General features: G+C 36.5%; 1 pseudogene; it reads right to left on the bottom strand.

The window, feature by feature from the left end:
• Positions 1-4,993: 4,993 nt before the first annotated feature.
• Positions 4,994-5,746, bottom strand: LOC116646126 (annotated as a pseudogene).
• Positions 5,747-21,979: the final 16,233 nt, after the last annotated feature.

Raw genomic sequence — 21,979 nt, 5'->3', positions numbered from 1 at the left:
GGTCCAGAGGCTTCTTTTATTACCTGCTAAGGCTGTGAATTGAATCTGTTGGAGCAAGCATTGTAGATAGGATTCCCAATCCCCTCCCAAGCACTCTTCCATAATATCTAATCCTGCCAAGGCCAAAATATTTTCATAACGAAGACCAACCAAGAAGCGCTCCTTGCTTCTGTGCCCAGATGTTGACCTTTCCTTTGCATTTGGGTGCCCACACTCACGGACGACCCTATTTACAGAAGTTTTCTTTGTTTGTTGCAAACTGCATGTTTGTTTCTCAGTCCTCCAAATATTCACTAAGTTTTACTGTGTCTTTAATATGGGCCCAATGTTGTACAAGGTCATGGGACATTATTAAAGGTATAATCTGAGACTTCACAGGTCTCCTAATTCAAGGAGGGAACACAAAGCATTGCACACAGAAACAAAAATTCTGCCCTATATTGTGGAATACTTGCAGTTCCCAAGGTAAGTCCACTAATTTTATTACAACCTGATACTTTAATGATACAGGGTATATAGCAAGATTTTGAACAAAATTAATACATGGTTAAACAAAATGATATATGTAAGAATCAATCTGGGTTTTCCTGTTCAACTGTAGGGTAAATACTTTCTTTTGGGAAAAAAAAAGCAAATTTCTACCTGGGACCTGTATCTTGTATAATCTAAGACACCACTGATTGTAAGACTTTATGTACCAATAAGAAAGGAAAAACCAAGATTGGGTGGAGGAACGGTCTCCTCTGACTAAAACTGGGTCACCAAAGGCTATAGCTTCAGTATAAAACTAAGCAACTCAATAGAGTGGCCACAGAGAAAGGAACGGCAAGGGAACCTTAATATTTCAACCTCGACACTGGGTGGCAAATCTGAACAACTAGTCAGTACTCATGCAGGTTTGAGGTCTGAATTCACACTTCCAGTGTGGTCCAAGAAACCTCAAGCGGAGAATTTAATTTAAAATGGTCTCAGATGGGTAGTGCCTGAAGTTGGCTGGCAAAAGCAAATGAAAATTCTCTCTGGAGGACCTTAACTATGATCTAGGCTGACAAAGATTGAGGGTGCAGTTGATTATAAGATGCACTCTGATTTCACAGGTGTGAGAAAATATGTCTTAGGATTAATGAAATATGGTTATTACTTATTTGTAAGTGATTAAAAGACTTTTCACCTCAGAATTAGCTCTTAGTTATGATTAAAACATCTGAGATTTAAGAAGAGTTGTCATATATCTTAGTTATTATTTTTCAGTGTCTTTAATTTTGGGAGACTTATCTATTTATCTTCTATGTTTCCAGCCTAGCAATCCCAGGCTAATAACATGTCACTTATTCACAAAATAATAATGGTGAAAATATTGGATAAGACTTTAAGTAGTTTATTTGAAAGATTTGCTCTCTATAAAAGCAACCATTTAAAAAAAGCATGATGATTAATGGCAGCTTAGGCTAACGGAATTTAGATAAACCAGAAGATAATCATGTAGAGGTGCTTCCATACATGATGTTCTAATTAATATTGTTTGTTTTTAAATCTTTTTTATTGTGAAATAAAACACACACGAAAGTGTACAAATGCATATATAGAGCCCAGTAATTTATCATGGAGTGAACATCCATATAACATAACCGAGATCAAAAAACCGAAATTGTCATGCTTCTCTCATTACTGTCCTCCCATTTCCCCCACTCTAGAGATAATAATTTCCTTGCTTCCTTTTTTTTTTTTTAAATAGCCTCACCATATAACTATTCATCCTTATACATTATAGTTTTATTTAGTCTGGTTTCTGAACCCAGGAAAGTGGACTCATGCAGTAGTTTTGTTTCTGTCTTAGTTTGTTCAACATTATGTCCTTGAGATTTACCCGTATTGATGCATGTAAGCTGTAGTTTGTCCATCTCACTGCTCTATAGTATTCCATTATATGAAGATGCCACAATTTATTTATCCATTCTACTGTGGCTGGACGTATAGTCTGCTCTCAGTTTGGACTATTACAAATATTGATGGTATGATTATTCTTGTACAAATCCCCTGATAAGCTGTATACACAGTTCTGTTGTGTATTTATAATTTGGAATATAATTGATGGGTTCTTGGGGGAAATTCACATGTTCAACTTAATAAGTATTTCCAAGCAGTTTTCCAAAGCAGTAGTATCAATTTGTATGCCCAGCAGCCATGCAATAGAGTGCCAATTTTTTCAGGTTTTTTTGTTTGCTTGTTTGTTTGTTCTTAGTCATTTGGCCTGTGAAAAATTTTTTCAATGACTTTTAAGAATACATAAAAATTTGCATATAGCATTGTAGGATTAAACTGTCAGGATTGAAAACCATTGACAGGCTCAGACAATGAAGCAATGACAATAAGGTAAAATTCAGCAAGAAGGATACAAAGCTACCTCCTCTGATCAAGTACAGTATGAGGAGACTAAGGGTCACAGAATTTCACCTGAAAAGATGGTGGGAGGTTATGAAGGTGTCATGGTCAGGATAAAAGTGCTATCCAAATCTGCACTAAGCAGGGTCAGTTTTCTCAAAGCAGAGCTTGTATATGCCCAGCCCCTAATGAGAAGTTATCATTTCTCTCAGTAGATGTTTGCTAGTTAATGAATAAGTTGAATGAAGGGATGACTGAATAGTTTGTGTTCAAAGCTGAATACTAGAGAAAGGCACTCCAGAGCAAAGCTCTTCTGAGCATTCTCCCTCTGTCCTATTTCAGAGGACAGAGACAATTAGGTGACAATTACCAGAGGATAAACAAATGATTAAAATAGGAAACAGTGAAATCAAGGCTAGGATCTTTTGGAGACATTGATGAAGCAATAGGTTTTGTCTTAGTTATGCTTTCTGGAGAACTCCCTTTTCCTGTTCTGTTTCATCTTAGGTTCCTTTTTGTGTTTTCTTCCCCTTTCTTCAAAGTTCACTTTTTTTTCTTTCTTTCTCTCTAAAAGTGTCAGTTCTGTGTTTTATAAAAAAAGGACTCCTGCAGACAAAAGCCTCCCAAATCAAGAAGTCCCTCTTCTGGTCATGCCTTGCTTAGCTTAGGTGCACCCTTCTACAGAGAGTCCTGTTTCTCTTCAGTTCTCCCCATTATTCATTTCACCCAGGGTAGCATTCTAGTTTTATTTTTTATTTTTTTGAAGAAAATAATAAATTTGGGGGGGATGTTCGATATATATAAAAATGAAAAATCAAATGGAATTTAAAAAATTCATGCCCATAGAGAATATTCCATGTAAATAAAGTCACACCTCATAAACTTAATGCCTATTAGCATCTCCAGACTTTTCTTTTTTATGTTTATTCCAATTTCCAGGCATAATCAGCTTCTTGTTTTGCACCATTTGTATTTGCATGCCTCCTCGAAGCTGAGGAATAAATGCCTGTTTCATTGCTATTTCCCTAGGTTATTTTGGTTCAGTGGTCTGATGTGTGTAACGCTTCATAAAATTAAGAAATATCTTATTAATGCCTTCATTTCCCCTTCAGGTTTTTTATCTGTATGATCTATGCTACAGATTACACTTACTGTAAACTTAATCTATTTTTAATGACACTTGCCAAGAAAACCATGGCTTTATTTTTCTGTTTACTTGGTAGTTGCCGAGCAAATAGCAGCGGTCTATCACTGATTCGGAAGGAAGGTGACATGTTAAATTTCACCATTTATCAGTTTTCCCTATGTAACTGGCATATCAAAGAACAGTGCATTTTAAATCATCTAGTGCTTGCCTGGGGTTTCTTTTTTTATGAGACAAAGAAAAAACTTAGTTGGAATTTTACAGCATCTTTGAAAAGGAGTTGCAGCTTCATAATAATGACTTATATTTTTAGTGTGCTTTAACATTGACAAAGCACTTTCAAAAAAATAATCTCATCTCATCTTCACAAGAACAAAGCCATTCAGTATACTGTTTAGAAGATGGCCTCTAAAGCCAGGCTCCCTAATTTCAAACCTCTCCTCTTTCATTTATTGTCTATTAATATGACCCAGGGCAGTTCACTGAACTTTTCTCTGGGTCACAGTGTCTTCTTTTGTCCAGTGAGGATGATAATAGTGCCTATAGATTTGTTGTGTGCATGAAATGAGAGAATCATTTATATCTGTTAGTTATTGCCACAATAATATGTGTACTGATATAAATCTTCTAGGGTATACAACTAAAAGTTTATAGCTGGAGGTTGGCTGGAGGTTGGCTATACTAATCACACCTGGTCTCCTGAACAGGTCTAAGAGTTGGCTGGATGCCAGTTGATCTAGGATGGCCTAGGCTGGAATGACTGGATGTCCTTAACTCCGTCTAGTTGTGTCTTATTCTCTAGCAGTCTATCCTGGACAAATTCCCATGGCAAAAGAGGGCAAGCCCCATTGCCAAAGTTCACTTTAAACCTCTGCACTCTCTCACCCATGCTAATGTTCCACTGACAAAAATAAGTCAAGTTGTTGAGCTCAGAATGGAAGGACAGGGTAGGTCAGCCCACTAGTGATGTGAGTACTGAAAATATATTATTGCAAAGGACACAGATACAGGGAGGGGTAAAAAATTTGAAGCTATCATTGTAATCTACTACAACATGTGGAACATAGCAAAGTGCCTATAAAACAGAAGATTCAATAAATGTGTAGCTCTTACTATTAGGTTGATCCAAATGAAATGATCATTTTTGTAGATAAAAATGATCGAATATCAGCAATTTTATATGATTCAACCTCAAATTACCATCTACAATTTTCAGTGGAAGAGACTGAAGCCTAAGTAATTTTCAAGGTTACTCAGCTCATAAATTTTAGCCTTTTATTTCAATGTAGTCTTCTGACTCTAAATCCAGTTGTCTTCTCTTATATTACAGTAGCATTATGAGATGCTTGGTGATAGATAAATGATTGTAAGTATGACATGACTTTATATATAACAAAGAGTCATAATTTTCCAACTCTTTTTTATTTTTTAACAGGCTTTAATTCACTTTATTTTTCTTGTATAAAACTATGTGGTGGCCGCATCTGGAGCCTGGGTTCTCTGCACGGAGACTCTGGTGTGGGTCTTTGCAAGATGGTCAGTGAATTCCTGATAGGGAGACTTGGTGAACACAGTCTCTTTCCAGAGGTCTTAGGTGAGATAGCCGTAGGTCTTGGAAATGGCATCAAAAGTGGCCTTGGTGAAGTCTGGGGGCAGGGATGAGGCGCACCAGCACAGAGCCACAGTGGCCAGTCACCTTGTATGGGATGGTACGGGGCTTGCTGATCTTGTTCCCCCAGTAGCTTTGCCCCACAGGAACGACGGAAAGCTTGGCCAGGAGGATGGCCCTACGGGTGGCAGTGGCTACCACCTTTGGACTACTTAACACCCAGACCAGTGTGTCGACTATAATCTCCCATGGCAACAAATGCCTTGAACCTGGTCCTCTGGCCAGTACAGGTTTGCTTTTGCACAGGCATAACCTTCGAAACCTCATCCTGGAGGGATGGCGCCCAGGAAAAAGTCAATGATCTCAGAGTCCTTGATGGGCAGGGAGAAGAGATAGATCTCTCCCCAGGGACTTGATCGTCATGCCCTTGACCAGGCGGCCCAGCTTGGTGATCCACTCCTTGGTCTTGGCCTTGCCTCCGAGAGGCATCCCCCCACCCCAGCCCCCGACCACGGCCAGGACCAGCTCTGGGATGCCGCTGCCTAATCCTCCACTGAAGCCTTGGCGGCCTCCCATTCCAGGGCCCCTGAAGCACCGGCGTCATTCGCCATTTGGTGTTTTCTCAGAGAAGAAGCTAATTTCCCAGCTCTTTATCCTCATAAAACTTATGCCCTGCCAGTGAGTACAGACATCTGAAACACCTGCTCTTTTGCCAACACTAACCCTGTAGCATTCCATCTCCTGGCTACTAGCTCCTAGAAATAGAAATGAAGTTGATAGTAGCTAAATGCTATATTGGTACTCTCAGAAAAGCCACCTCAAAAGCAGTTGAGAATTTCTGAGTTATAGCTAAACACATTATTTCATGCTTATTTCACTTGTATTTTCCTAAACATGCTGGCTATGGTATTTTTTTCACATTTATTTCTTGTTTGTATATCTAATTATATTTAAGCCAGTTAAACAGATACATTCTGTATAAATATACATTTGGATTATTTTTACATATGTGCCTAATACATATTTAGCATTAAACTATGTATCACAGGGGCTCCTGGGTAGCTCAGTTGGTTAAGCATCTGCCTTCGGCTCAGGTCATGATCTCCAGGTCCTGGGATCGAGCCCCATGTCAGGCTCCCAGCTCAGCGGGGAGTCTGCTTCTCCCTCTCCCTCTGCTGCTCCCCCTGCTTGTGCTCTCTCTCTCTCTGTCAAGTAAATAAATAAAATCTTAAAACAAACAAAACTATGCATCACAATGTTTCTAGAGATGCTCTGTGTACTGTCTTTCACATGGCCTCTACTCAACAAATTGCCTTAGATTAGTAAACAGACATATAGTTACAATACAATTGATGTCCCTATGTGTGGATTTGGATGAGTCAATTAAATGAACATCCAAATCAAATCATTCTTACATTTACAAATCATGTTTCATATAGCTCAGAAGGAGAGAATATTTGTAAAGCGCAATAAGCTATTAAAGTTCCTCATTACCATATATTGCTGCTGAATTAAGTTTCCTTATCTGTCAGTTAGTATCTTATTTACAATAAATCTAATTTCATTCCCCCCTTTCTACTCCCACTAGGGTCAGGATCATGGAAGGATTCTTCATTCTCTGAAAAACTGGTAATTTCGAGACTCCAGAATTCTGTTACTTAATGCTTTTTAAATTAAATGATTGCAACGGATTTATTTTGTTGGTGTTGTCAGATCAAGAAGGACATATATTTATTACCAGTGTGAACAGCCACAGCATCTTATCAGGACTAGTGGTGCACTAAAGACTCTCACTTCTGAAGCATCCTGTTTTCTGCCTGGGGCCCTAAAAACGTGTGTGTGTGCCAGATGCCATCTAAAGGAAGTGTGAGAAGGGGACATGACATCACAGGGTCTTTAGTTGATTCCTATTTCTGTCTTGTACGGGTTGAGTGACTATGGGAAAGACATTTAAGTTCTATATTCCCTCTCTAATATTTGTATAAGCTCTAACTCACAGTGTTACTTGGCATCAAATGAGATCTTGTGCACACTTAAGTGCCACGCAGTAGTTGGTCAAGCTTTGAGCTGCAGAATCCAGAGAGTCATCTGAGAGGTAGATGCTGATACATCTAGTAAAGGAGAAGATGAAAAACAGCCCACACAGCCTCTAAAACTGAGGAAGTTACCATCAAATCTTCCAGTTATGGTACTTTATTTTAGGGGGATTCTTTTTTTGCATATTATAATTACCACAGATTATTTTGATTTGAGAATGTAGACTGCAGTGTTTTTTAAACTTCTTTTTTACTGTGATACAGCAAGAAATGCATTTTTATTTTAGATCATTTTGCACATGCTGCACACATACATACACATCTGAAAGAAAAGTTTCATGAACTCTTGCTACCTGCGTTGCTGTCTAATATTTTCTACTCTGCCTTGTTTCTACTGTAATTTTTAAAAATTTTTAAAAAAATGGTTGGTCAGTATCCCAGCAGGAATGTGTCACAACATATGTTTTAAAATACTTGGAAGTAGGACAGACCAGAATTTAAATCCCAAATCATCCACTTACTCACATGGTGACTGTGAACAAATTAAACTCTCAGATTCCTCATTTTGTAGAATAAGAATTATAATAGAAATAAACCTTATCTCATAGAGACATAGTGAGGATTATATCAGATAATTAATATAAAGCACAAAGTATAGTAGATGCTCATTATTTGGGGGTTTCAAATCACTACCTTTAATTGCATTAGAGATAAAGTTTTAAAAATGTATCTGACTGTATTCTATTAAGTTCCGAAAGGTCAGACAATAATCTAGACAATTCAGATCTCAAATATATTACTCCCTTGACTATGTCATATAGAGAGAAATCAAATATTATTTTATTAGGTTTAATATCCATGAAGACACCAACTTAATATCTAAACACCACTGACCTAGTTTGGTGGGAAAGAGCATGAATGCTTTGGAAGCATCATTCTGGAACTTGACAAGTGCCTCACTGCACAAAGCCATTCAGGACACTGGCCTGGTAGAATTTAACTCTGTTCCCGAAAGCTCTAAATCCAGGCCAACATTTGTAAACACCATTGCACGACTGATTGCAGTGTCACCCTGCTCTCTCTTTTCCCTCCTTACCCTACTTCATTTCCCCAACATGACTCAAAGGTTAAATTTATCTGAACCTTCCAAGTGTGTCTAAGAAAAGTGTATCATTGTTAGTCACTTACCTCCCTTTGGGCTTAGAATACTTGGCCAAACCCAAATGTCATATTTCAAACCAGACCTCTCTCTGTTTACTCCTAGTGTGAGATGCAGAAATTCAGCTTAATTTAATTTGTATTTTCTCCCTAATTTAGTAATGCAAATTATTATATTCTGCCTTGTAGATGATACAATGCACAATGCAACTGAGACCCTGTTGGCTAGCAACCCAGATGAGTGAATCAGTGGAGATGTTTACAGGGAAGCAAATGACATGCTTACTTAAAATTCATTTCTCTTTAATGACAAGAAAATTTAATTTCCAATTGCAATCTACAGGTGTTTGCTAACAGACCTTTCCGGCCATTATGGTGTTTCTTATCACCCACCCTCTTTTGCCATGCCTAGTACATATTGTTGACAATGGGTTTCAAAACATTTTGCTGGTATGTTATATTTCTAAGACCTATGGACTGCGTATCATGTCCTCTTGATATCATCTGAAACATAATGTGTTTTTATGAGGAAACTGGATGATTACTTAATTGCAGTGTTTCTGTTTTCACTGTACGTGCCACTGAATAGAAATGAGAGGAATATGGTCTCCTACATAAAATTCCCTCGCTAAGCTAGAAATCTGATTTTCATATCTCACTCATCAGGTGAATATAAGCCAAAAAAATCCTCCATCTGAATGGAAATATTTCATGCCTAGTCTCTGATGGAAGGAGAAGCTTATTTTGATCCAACCTATTTCAGTCACTTTTCCATTAAAAAATCTTTAAAAATATTTTTGTGACCTGGAAAATGTTCAGGCAGCCTTAAAGATGGAATAACTTTAAACTAGCAGGAAATCTCATTAATAAAATCACTTACGTGTTCTGTGTTTAATTACAAGCTCTTTGGAAAAAATATCACTGTGGAATGAGATATACTCAGAGATTTCAATGACAGAAATTTTAGGATTTGATATCTTAATAAATTGAACCTCAGGAAAAATATGGGAAGGTTAATCAGTCATAAAATAGTGTCTTCATTCTGTGTAGGCATTCTATATTTTTTATTATTTTATTACATCTTTTACCCTTATAAAAGGTGCTTAGTTCTAGGGTTTCTGGTAATGGTAATGACCTGTCTCTGCTTAGGTTCACTGCCTATTGTATTGGGTAAACTTTTGGGCCTGTCATTTCAGTGAGGCTGCGAGTATGCTGTTGAAATGTATGTGTAATCTTGGGTGCCTGGGTGGCTCAGTTGGTACAGCGTCTGCCTTTGGCTCAGGTCATGGTCCCAGGGTCCTGGGATCGAGCCCCGCATCGGGCTCCCGGCTCGGCAGAGAGCCCGCTTCTCCCTCTCCCACTCCCCCTGCTTGTGTTCCCTCTCTCACTGTGTCTCTCTCTGTCAAATAAATAAATAAAATCTTCTAAAAAAAAAAAGAAATATATGTGTAATCTTAAGATACTCCAGTTTGCCCAAATACAATGAAATTGGTCATATCAGGTGTAAGAACTAGAATTTGGACCAAAGGACCAACCAAACAAAAAGTCGTAAATGGATGAAAGGGATATGACCAGAGTCATGAACTCAAGTACTTATGTGCCTGCCAAAATAACATAAATGAATGAGACTGGTTGTATGAAAGACACATTGGAAAGTGGCAGGGTCTCTGTGCCACTGAGACTGTCAGAATTTATTTGGTCCTAAGCCCAACTGCTAGGCTTATTTGAAAATGTGGGTTCAATGTTTCCAGGTCTTCCCATTTTCTATAAAAAGTCAAAAACAGATTCCTTTTTTTTTTTTTTTAAGATTTTATTTATTTATTTGAGAGAGAGAGCACAAGCAGGGAGAGCGGGAGAGGGAGAGGGAGAAGCAGGCTCCTCACTGAGCAGGGAGCCTGACGCGGGACTTGGTCCCAAGACCCTGGGATCAGGACTTGAGCCAAAGGCAGATGCTTAACCGATTGAGCCACCCAGGCGCCCCAGAAACACAGACTTCTAAGTTGAAAATGTTGGCAGCCATTTTAAAAAATTACTTAAACAGGGGCACCTGGATGGCTCAGATGGTTAAGCCTCTGCCTTCAGCTCAGGTCATGATCCCAGGGTCCTGGGATCGAGCCCCACATCACGCTCCCTGCTCTGCGGGAGGCCTGCTTCTCCCTTTCCCACTCCCCCTGCTTGTGTTCCCTCTCTCACTGTGTGTCTCTCTCTGTCAAATAAATAAAATCTTTAAAAAAAATTAAACATTAATTTATAATAACTTTTGTTTGGGTTTTTTCTTCAAATTTTATTCTTTTCATTTTGGTAGTTTGATTCAGAATCCAAATAAGGTCCACAATCTGCAGTTGTTTGATAGAGCTCTTAAGACTCTTTTTTTTTTTTTAAAGTAGGATCCACACCCATCGTGGGTCTTGACCTCACGACCCTGAGATCAAGAGTCGCACACTCCCAACTGAGACAGCCAGACACCCCAAATTTTGTTAGTTTTTTAACTTAGAGTCATCATTCCTCCAAATTTTTAGATATAATTTACATAAAATTAATTACAGAGATTTTAAATATGTACTATGATAAATTTTGATAAATGCATATACTCATGTAACCTTCACCCCAAACAAGTTATAAAATGTTTCCATTACCCAAAAAAGATTCCCTTATTCTCAGTTCCAGTCAATTGCCCACCCTACAGGTAAGAACAGTTTTGATTTCTGTCACTATAACTTAGATAGGCCTTTTCAAGTACTTAATATAAATGGAATGACACAGCCAATTTAGGTTTGGCTCTTTTTGCTCAATATAATGTTTTTGAGATTCATCCATGTTGTTATATTTATCGGTGGTTTGTTGCTTTGAGTTGCTTAGTAGTATTATGTTCTATTCATCTTAAAGCATTATGTGGACCAAGTCTCAAGATAGGCCTGGCCTGCAAGGAAATAGTAGGTTATTTCTGGATTGGAGAGAAGATAATGGGTGAAGGCAAAAAAAAAAAATCTTAAATGTAGAAAGGATGAAAGAATAGATGATTATTGTGCTAGGAGAGTGTTCAAATAAAACAATGTAAAATAGTGGAAAGAGAAGAACTGGAAGGCAGAATAGAGCAAAGGACCCCGTAGGCAGGCATTTCAAGAATCTGGGTGTGAGAGGGACATAGATGTGACAAAAGAAGTGAAGAAAAGAGCAGATTCTGTGATGTGGGTATTTTCTTGTTCACCTAGTGTGTAGGAGTTGCTCAGCCAGTTTCCGGATTTCTTTTAGAGAGAATTGCTCTGTGTGTAGCTGTAGATTCTGTGTGTTCATTAGAGGAGGTGAATTCAGGAGCCTCCTATGTCACCATCTCATACTGGAATCCTTCTTATGGCTTCAAGAGTAATCTTGGTATTTTGCTACATGGATGACAAAGATTGTGCTTTTTTTTCTTTTTTTTTTTAGGATTCTGTTTCTTTTCCATCTTCCTTTCTTCTGATCATCTCACAGTAGTCTGACTCTTTAATGATTTACCAATGATTATCGTTTTCCTAACTTGTGAAAGTTAAGTTCGCATTGTAAAATTATCTTTGTATTGATGATAGTTTAAGCACAGGTCATATTTTTCCTATTTCTCACACTTAAGAGAAATAATCTCCATTCCGTTTTTCATCAGGATCTCATGCTCTGCAATGAAATTGAATCACAATCCCCTAACAGTGCAGATAACTTCAGCAAAGCCATTGCCATCTACGATCATTCAATAGTCATAGAGTAGATATAATAGAAATTACTTCTCCTTGAATCTCAATATTCTAAAATTAATATACTTCTGTCCAATTCCCTTTGGTTCATAATTGTTTGCTTCTGTCTTGTGTGGGGTGTGTGTGTGTGTGTGTGTGTGTGTGTGTGTGACAATTTAATACTTGAGGCTTTTTTCTTTTCAGTTCTGAGGTGTTCCATAATTTAGAGAATTTTGGAGGCAGTCTCTCAGCTACCAACAATGCTATATTCTGATATTCCTAGAGATGGTTTGGTAAACCCCTTCTAAATTGGATTACACTATATGAACCAAAATGTATTCACTTATTTTCTGTTGCTTACAATGTAGACAAGAACCATTTTAGCCTAACAGTCCAACAACAAAATATTTTACTATGTATCAAAGCCAGAGTAGAGATAATGACATACTTCTATGTTGTTTAGAAGAATAGTTTTCGATAAGAAATACTAAATTAAACTTTCCTAAACAATAAGGAAGTATATTTTCTTGCATACCAGGAAGACTAGAGGTAGTGCAGAGTCAAGTATAGAAACATCAGTGATTCAACAATTCACTAAAATACCCATCTCTTTGCTTAACAACTTCTTTTCAAGAAAATGCCAACAGAAACTGGGGGTACTTACTTTCTTGTTTAGTAAAACAAATAGAATAACTTCTCTTCAAAACATGGAATAAAATTTATTCTGATTAGTCTAACTTAGGTCACATGACCTTTGTGGAGCAAGAATAACCAGAAGAAATTCTATGCTCTTACTCCTTTGGCAAATTGGAACTTCCTCTGGAGCAGGAAATGGAGTACATACCTAAACAAAACTGAGTTTCTGTTAGGAAGGAGTTAAGGGTGGCTTCAGCTATTTTCCATTCTGCTTTATTTTCTATTCTAATATCTCCTGAGATTTTATTTATAACACAAAGGCATTTAACAGCCATTCATGCCATTTAACGTGTGAAAAGGTGGGTACTGAAATTGCACTGGAGTCTAAGTACAAAGTGGCTCACAAAATGCAGACACCGAATTTTTATATTGAAGAAATTATTCATAACTTTCAGAAACAAAAATCTTTCCAAATTGTTTAATTGGGTGTGTTTCCTGGCTGCAGAAATAAATAAAAACTTCTTTTAAATTTGTGCAATATGTCTTCAAACACCAGATGTGCTGAGTCATTGATAAATAATTCACTTAGCCTGGCAACAGATGAACCAATTTCTGAACGCTGCAGACATATAGGTGTCCCCATACTTTTTCTTGTTGAGATTAGCTAGAACAGATTAATGATGGCATTCTAATCAGGACAAAAAAGGGTATCCCCTTAAATTTTCAGCAACCTGCCATGGTGAATTACTGATGTCATGCCTAATCATATTATTTGGGTCAAGAGTCCTCTGGTCTGCTGCGTCTAAGTGCTGCAAATAGTTGCAAATAGTTGATCTTTCCTCCAGAAACAGCCCCATTTGCAAATTAACACAACTCTTAAGGGAGATGTGATAAGCAGGAAAGTGGGATAATTCTACTCCAAGGAATTTAAAAGTAAGTTTGAATTCATTTTATCCAGACCACTAATGTAGTTTGGGATTTTTCTCTAATTTTTATCCAACACTTCAGATTACAAAGTATTTTAGGGAGCATTTATTCAATAATCTGCCTGATGTATTCTCCAATATCCCTGAGTAAAATAAATTAATCTCCCCTGACCCCCTGCCAAAGCTGATAACTTAAATTCACAGAAATAACAGTAGTTACATGGTTTATGTAGATTTGAGTTAAAAGCTAATGTTGACAGGGTGCCTGGGTGGCTCAGGCAGTTAAGCATCTGACTCTTGATATTAGCTCAGGTCTTGATCTCAGAGTTGTGAGTTCAAGCCCTGTGTCGGGCTCCACGCTGGGCATGGAGCCTACCTTAAAAAAAAAAAAAAAAAACAATTAATGTTGACTGTGGACTCAATAAATGTGCTTTGGTGACCTTGAATAACTTTTAAGAATAGAGTCACAGAACAAAAGATTGTTTTGACTGAGGTTCCAAGGGAAAATATCATAAAATATTTGTAGGTCAAACAAACTGGATCAGAAAAGAAAAACAATTACATGATGAGCCAATGTCCCCTTGTATTATTCAGCCTAAATATCTTTTCTCAAAGAATTAACTTATAAATTTTTTAAATTGCTGAATTAAATTTATATATAATGAAATAAGCATTAATGCAAATGCATTGTATATGTTTCAATGACATTTGATTGTATACGTGCCTTATTTTTTATTGCTAAATATTATTTCATTATATGAACATATCACTTTACTATCTTGTTAATAGACTTTGGGGTTATTTCCAGTTTTTAGTTATTATGAATAAGACTACTATAAACATTCTCATATAAGCCTTTGTGTGGCCAAAATTCTTAATTGCCTTTAACTAAATACCAAGGAGTGGGAAAAAAAATACCAAGGAGTGGAATCACTGGATTATAAGGGTGGTATATATTTAATTGTTTAAGAAATTGCCAACCAGTTTTCCAAGTGGTTGTACCACTGTGGTTTTACTTTTCATTTTCATGATGCCTAATGACATTGAGAATCTTTACATGTACTTATTGGCTATTCACATATCTTCTTTCCTGTAGTATTTAAGTATTTTGTCCATTTTTTATTAGGCATTTTTGAGAGATTTTTATATATTCTGGACACAAGTCCTTAGATATGTGTGTTGCTAATATTTTCAACCTCTGTGTTGCCTGCATTTTTGTTTTCATAAAGACAACTATTGGAAAAACAGAATTCTTTTTTATTTCAAAGTCCAATTTATCATTTTAAGTTCAATGTTTTTTGTGTGGCTGCTCTAAGAAATCTTTGCTGACTCCATACTTGCAAAGATATTCTGCAATCTTTTTTTAAGGCTTTTATGGTTTTAATTTTTACATTTAGATCTTAATCTGCCTCAAATTAATTTTTGTGTGCCATGTAAGGAAGGAGTCAAAGTTAATTTTTTCCCCATATGGTTATTATACCCAACTTGTTGAAGATATTTTCCTTTCTCCTTTGAATTGCATTGAGCTCTTTCTTGAAAATCATTTGAGTGTGTAAGTGTGAGTCTTCTTCTGGTTGATGTATTCTGTTCCTCTGAGGTATTTGTACATCTATTTATAATACCACAATATCTCAAAATTGTGACATTATAGAAAGCCCTGAAATTAGGTAGTCTAAGGCCTTTAAAATAGAAATTTAGTCATTGATTTTAAATCTTATTTCTAAAATAAGCATGTTAAGGTATTAATTTCCCTCTATGTATCACTTTAGTAGCACCCCACAAACTTTGGCATGCTGTTTTCATTTGAACTTAGTTTGATATATTTTCTAATTTCCTTTGTGATGTATTCTTTTACCCATGGATTATTTCAAAGTGTTGATTAATTTCCAAAGTTTGGGGCATCTTCTAAATATCTTACTATTACTGATTTCTAATATATTTCTGTTGAGTTCAAAGAACATACTCTGTGAGTGTTTAGTCTTTTCAAATTTATTGGTACATATTTACTGCCCAATATATGGTCTATCTTGATAGAAATTTTATGTGCACATGAAAAGTATGTTCAGTAATTGTTGAGGTGATCTATAAATGTCAATAAGGTTGAGTTGGTTGATAGTGTTGTTCAAATAGTCTACAGCCCTATGATCTTTTGTCCACTTGTTCTATCAATTACTGAGAGAGGGGTAATGAAATTGCCTACTATGTGGCCTTTTGTGTTTCTTATTTTAGTTCTGTCAGTTTTTACTTCATCTATTTTATGGTTCTGTTATTTGGTCCCTTCACTTTTAGGATTGTGATGTCTTCCTAGTAAATTGACAGGTTTTTATATGGTTTAATTTAAATCTACCTTCTAAGCTATTTCTTTTCTATTTGTCCCATACATTGTTTTTTTTTTTTTCAGTTCTCATTTACTGCTTCTTTTGTGTTATTTGAATATTTGTAATCTTTTTTTATGTCCTCTATTGGATTTTGATTGCTATATTTGTCCTACTTTTACTACTTCTTCTTGGGATTATAGTGTGTATACCTAATTTATCAGTTTACTTAGAATTAATATTATACCACTTCATGTAAAACTCGAAACATTTAAAAGAGTATGATTCACAGGGTGCCTGGGTGGCTCAGTTGGTTAAGTGTCTAACTCTTGATTTCGGCTCATGTCATGATCTCAGGGTTGTGAGACTGAGCCCTGTGTTGGGCTCCCTGCTGGGGGCATGGAGCCTGCTTAAGATTCTCTCTCTCCCTCTCCCTCTGCCCCTCCCCCATTCCTCCCTTAAAAAAAAATAAATAAAATAGAAGAGTATGATTTTATTTTCCCTCCTAAACTTTGTGCTATTTTGTTTTATATTTAACTTCTACATATGTTAAAAATACCAAAATATAATATTATTTATGCTTTAAATATAAGTTTTTTCTTAAAGAAGTATAGAAGCTAAAAGAAAAGGAGCCTTTATATTCAGCCACATATTTACCATTTCCATTACTTTTCATTTTTTTGTTGTGGTTGTAGATTTGAGTTTTCTTCTAGTACCATTTCTCTTTAGCCTGAATAACTTTATCATCTTTCAGAGGTCAGGTCTGCTGGCAACAAATTTCCTCAGCTTTTGTTTATCTGAAAATGGCCATTATACCCTATTATTTTTCACTTTTAAAGGTACAAATTATATATGGTAAAATTAATCTTTTTTTTTAAAGATTTATTTATTTTGAGAGAGAGAGAGAGAGAGAGAGCAGGGGAAGGCAGAGGGAGAGGGAGAATCCCAAGCAGACTCCATGCTGAGCACAGAGCCTAACCCCACAACCCTGAGATCACTACCTGAGCTGAAACCGAGAGTTGGATGCCCAAGCAACTGAGCCACCCAGGCGCCCCAAATCTTTTTTTCACATACAGTTCTGCTAGCTTTGACAAACTCATATAATCAAATATCTCCTTAATCAAGATATAGAACATTGTCATTACCCAAGACATATTCCCATGTGACCCTTTAAAGTCAACCCATCCACCTTCCACCAGTCACAAGCAACCATTGAAGTAGGGACTACTTTCTGTCCCTATAGTTATGCCTTTTCCAGAAGATCATATAAATGAAATCATGCTCTATGTAGCTATTTGAGGCTAGCTTCTTTCACATAGCATAATACATTTGTGATATATCCAAGTCAGTGCCTATATCAATAATTCATTCTTTTTATGCTGAGTAGTATTTCATCATGTGGACATACCACAATTTGTTTATCCATTCTGCATTTGAAGAACATTTGTGTTATTTCAAATTTTGGTGATTATGCATGCAGAAAGCCACTATAAACATATGTGAACAGATTTTTGTGTGAACATATATTTTCATTTCGTTTGTGTAAATACCTGGCTTGTACATTTAACTGTATAAGAAACCACTAAACTGTTTTCCAAAGTGGCTGTAACATTTAGCATTCACACTAGTGATGTATTTCCAGCTGTTTCACATCATTGCCAATACTTATCAGGATTCTTTCTTTGCCATTTTAATAGAGGAGTAGTAATATCTCATCATGATTTTAATATAGATTTCCCTAATGATTAATAATATTGAGCATCTTTTCATGTACTGATTTGCCATCTGTATATTTTCTTTGGTGAAGTGTCTGTTTAAAATGTTTTTCCATATTATTGATTTTGGTTAATATATTCTGGACATAAGTTCTTTCTCGAATATGTGACTTGCATATATTTTTCCCAGTCTTTGGTTTGCCATTTCATTGCCTCAACAGTGTCTTCTGAAGAGCAGACATTCCAATAACAACAACACCACACACACACACACACACACACACACCATCTTTGTTTCTGAAGATACCTAATCTAAAGTTTCACTTAAATTGCTAATCGAAACAAATTCAATGCTCTTCCTTCAGCACCACTTCTTATAAATATTTAAATTATCATATATAAAAAAGAGAGGTATAAAGAGAGATAGAGAAAGTGTGTGCAGTTAAAAAAATTTTGAAGTGGATACTTACATGAACTCATTCCAATATTATGCACTACCTTGACATAAGGTGAAAGTTGGAGAGCCTCAAGTGGCCTGACTGTTGAGTTCTCTTTCCCACTGTGCTCCCATGGAAATAGCACCCCCTATCAGATGGATCAAGTGCAGTTCCCATTTATTTCAGTAATAAGGTTCAGTTCCCTGCCAAGTGGCAAAATTATTCAAACAAATCAATGGTAACCAAGGGGCTGTCCATCCTTTTGATACTACAAAGCCTGTCTCCCACAGTTTCTGGTTTCTCACTCTATTTGCAAATGCAACCTCTTTGTGACTCTGTATAGCATATAAAATCCTCCTCCCCTTGCCTGTGAGTGCATGTGATAGTAATAAACTATTGTTCTCATTCTAAAGAAAAAAAAAAAGCAGCCATTCCTAATTTTGATAAAGTTCAACTTATCAGTTTTCTCTGTTTTGTACCATGCCTTTGGTGTTATATCTGAGAAATCTTTGCCTAATTCAGAGTCACAAATATTTTTCTTATGTTTTCTTCTATCCCCCTCTTTTTTGAAGGCTATTGTCAATGGATATAGAATTCTGAATTTACAGGGTTTCTTTCTTCTCTTTTTATTCCAGCATTTTATTTCATATTTTATTTACTTATTTTTTGAGTAAACTCTACTCTGACTTGGGGCTCAAACTCATGACCCTGAGATTAAGAGTCACATTCTCTACCAACTGAGCCAGCCAGGTACCCCTCTTCCAGCATTTTAAAGATGTTGTTCCATAATGTTACGGCATCCGTTGCTTTTGGTGAGAGGTCAATCACCATTTGTATTGTTTCTTCCCTGTTAGTCTACTTAGGTTCCAACTCCCTGTTCTACCTCCTGAAAGGGGCCCGAGACAAAAAGCCAGATTGAAAAGCGACTCACCCCATGTGTTTCTCTTCTCTTAAATATCAAAGTTTTGAGCTATCTATGCTAAATATCCAGACACAGTTACCTCAAATAATTTGTGAAATGTTATAGTACTTCATGATAAGAGGGTAAGTCTGATACCAGTTACTGTATAATGGCTACATGGAGAATTCTAGCATGTTTAGTATTGTTAGTCTTATTTCTCCCATCCATGTATGAAGCAATCAACAATATATTTTTAGATACCTACTATGAGTGTGCTTATTATTAAAGAGGCAAATACATGGTCCCAACCCTTAACTAGCTTATAATTTTGTAGGGTAATATATATATACATACAGATACATATATACATATATATTTTAAAATTAGCTTATTTCATTTTCTTTTTTTAATTGAAGTAGCTTGACACACCATGTTATATTAGTTTCAGGTGTACAACATAGTGATTCAACAACTCTACACATTATGCTGTGCTCACCACAAGTGCAGCTACCTTCTGTCACCATACAATGTTATTACAATACCATTGACTATATTCCCTATGATGTACCTTTCATCCCTGTGACTTATTCATTCCCTATTGAAGGCTTATACTGAAGGAGAAAACAGGACAGAAAATACAAGTTTTTACAAATTGTTGTTAAAACTCAAATATATCAAGATTTCCAGAGTCATAGGCTGATAACTCCATAATAAATACATGATTTCAAACCTCATTGTTGCTCAGTATTACCTTCTATTATCCCCAATTGAAACCCTCACCCATTTCTCACAGTAATAATTCTTAAGTTTATCTCTCTAATGCTGGAACAATTAAAGGTCCTTACTATAGATCCACTCACAGGTAGTATGATTGAACACCTTCCCAGCTATCTTCTCTTGCTCAAATTCAACCCAAATGTGTATATTCAGACCTGCATAAAACTGGCCAATTGGGATCATTCTCCAGTTCATAAGTATCAATGGAAAGAATGTACTTATTTGCTATTAGGTTGAAATCCTGCTAAAAGGATCTCCAGAATTTGTTGATATTTGTCTTCCTCCTGCTTTAGTCTTTGAAAAACTGTTTGAGCTTGGAAATAATTCTTGAACACCTGTTTGACCCTGGTAACGAATATTTCAAAGGAATTAACACTTGTATTTATGGCTTTAGTCACTCAAAGAGAATAATCAGGAAAAACCACTTTATTCTAGGTCATGTGCTAGACCCAAGGGGGCAGAGCACAAACATGCATAAGACTCATTTTTAACCCATGAGGAGTACACAGCTTAGGATGAGAGAAGGACACATTAACAAATTATGTGAATATAATTAAATTATAGTGCAATTATGTGTTCTTGTGTGAGAGAGAGGAAAAAGAAAGGGAGAGTGTTGGGGGTTTGGGGAGGTAGGAACACGTTCTCTATCTTGGTGAGATACTAACTTGCCTTTTAGGAGAACCCAACTCATTTAATTTAGGAAAAACTGTGGGCTGGGCATAAAACCTTGACAAAACCTCTTCAGGTCAACATTTGAACCTATAATATTGATTGGGACAGTGGCTCTGAAGTTCTGGAGCTGGAGGTTATAAATGTTGTTGCCAGCAGGACGCAGTCTGCACTTTGACATGTGAGCACCTCCATCTCATGGCAGTGAGTGATTGATGGAAATTGCCTGATCTAGACTCAGACGTGGCCCAATACAAACAGGTCAGAGACATGACGTGGATGTGCCCTATACCAAGAAATATGCAATTTGGGGTAAGATTCTTGAAGCAGCCAAAGCTGAAGCTGGCAGGTGCTTTGTCAAACAAACCTGAGCTCAAGACCTGCAAGATCCAAGGCAAAGGTGGTAGCCAGGCAGCAAGGCAAGGTTTGAGGCAGAAACACCAGCAGGTTTGAAGTGAGGGGTGCCTTAGTGAGTATGACACAAAGGGAAGCTGGAGGCCTCATGTGTCAGTCAGCAAAGGGAGGGATAGTCCTGTCATTGAACAGGACTGATATAACATTGTCAGTGTAAATACCAGTATTTTGTAGCTTATAAGATGATTGTGTCCACGGGAAAACCTCTAATCCCAACAGTTGTGTTGCAGTTTTAATGGAAGCAGGCCTGCCACCACTGTTCCTAAAGAAAAGGCAAATTCTATTAAAAATTCAACTTGCTTCTCAGAAGAGTGACCAATGCTAAGAGAGGAAGGCCATACAAGGCCACACATTTTCAATGTAGATTGTATCATAACTTTGGATGCTTAAAGGAAAGCACTTAGTTTCTCAAATTACTGCACAAAGTAATCTATGAAATGAAAATCCTTGCAAACACCAAGTGCACTCCGAGAGCACTTGAAGTACTTGGCAATCATTCTGAAGCTCTTTATTAAAACCCTAAAGCTCACTAAACCCCTCACTGAAGATGAAAAAAAAAAAAAGTCATTTTGAATTATTCGTGGAGGGCACAGGGATTGTTGCTTCAGTTGATACTTTTAAAGTTTTCCTCTCTTCTCCACTGCATTAATGACTATACTTGACAAATATGTTATTGCCCACAGATTGGTGTAAATGATTTGGTCTTAGCAAAATATTTCTGCTAAAGTAGTCTCATAGAATGCATGAACTTCTCAAACATGTGGGCAAAGTTTTTGCTATCTCTCCAAGCTTCAGTGCCCTTCATATGTAAAATGGGGATACTGAGAGAAAAATCAGAAATCTATTCTAGTGACATAATCCTACACATGGACAAATGATTATACACTAAAAATGTCCATTGTCACTTAATATAAAATATTAGTATTCAGAAAAAATCTAAATATCCAAAACCAAATTAGTTATGGTATAGTTGTTCAATGCATTATCATGCAATTGTATAGAATCACATTCACAAAGGGCTCTAGTGGCATGTGAAAGTACCTGTGATACAGTGTGATTTTTTTTAAATTAGGAAAGAATATTATGTTAACAGCATCATGTTAATTTTTTTTTACTTTTTTTATTGTTCTGTTAGTCACCATACATTACATCATTA

Source organism: Phoca vitulina, unplaced genomic scaffold, assembly GCF_004348235.1.
Source record: "Phoca vitulina isolate PV1807 unplaced genomic scaffold, GSC_HSeal_1.0 scaffold35, whole genome shotgun sequence".
Classification (NCBI taxonomy): Eukaryota; Metazoa; Chordata; class Mammalia; order Carnivora; family Phocidae; genus Phoca; species Phoca vitulina.
This window is presented reverse-complemented; position numbering and strand designations above follow the sequence as displayed.